The sequence below is a fragment of the Mus pahari genome, chromosome X, assembly GCF_900095145.1.
Source record: "Mus pahari chromosome X, PAHARI_EIJ_v1.1, whole genome shotgun sequence".
NCBI classification, from domain to species: domain Eukaryota; kingdom Metazoa; phylum Chordata; class Mammalia; order Rodentia; family Muridae; genus Mus; species Mus pahari.
In genome coordinates this window covers 115,931,836-115,932,663 of record NC_034613.1, presented here as the reverse complement: position 1 = coordinate 115,932,663, position 828 = coordinate 115,931,836, and positions in this window count along the sequence as shown.

Here is an 828-nt window from a genome sequence, read left to right as displayed (position 1 = left end):
ATCCCATAATTAAAGACAACAGAGTCTTCTAAGGAGTGTACACTGAGAATTTAATCTCTGCAGATGGGGGAGGAGGGGCTTCCACCATCCTGACTAGGGTCTTAATTTACATATCTTCTTTTGAAAAGGTTGCATATTTGTGACATAAAACNTTAACTTGCTTTTTTTCCTTTCTAAGAATTTATAAGAACTTATATCCTTAAATTGTCACAACTAAAAAGAAAGCAACAACAGATCAAATAATAACAAACCCAAACAAGCCCTTTCTCTTTCCAGGGCGTGAATATTCAGGAAGCTAATTACTGGCTCAGGCTAAATCACTTTCATGTAAATATGAGCTGATGGCCTGGGGGCTGATGGGTCTTTGGTTCTGCTCCTGTGATGAATAATTTCCAATAACAAAACTTTATGTAGAAAAGTATAGAGTACTGCTCAAGTTATAAGGCTCTTGGAAAAGCCAATGTATTGCTTCCCAGAAGCTTGGAATACCCAAGATACAATTCACAAACCTCATGAAACTCAAGAATGAGGAAGACCATAGTGTGGCTACTTCTATGCATCTTAGAAGGGGGGAACAAAACACACACCCATGGAAGGAGTTACAGAAACAAAGTGTGGAGTAGAGACTGAAGAAATGACCATCAAGATACTGCCCCACCTGGGGATCCATCCTGTTTACAGTCACCAAACCCAGACACTGTTGTGGATGCCAACAAGTGCTTGCTGACAAGAACCTGCTATAGCTGTCTCCTGGGAGGTTCTGCCAGTGCCTGACAAATACAGAAGTGGATGCTCACAGCCATCCATTGGACAGAGCACAGGGTCCCC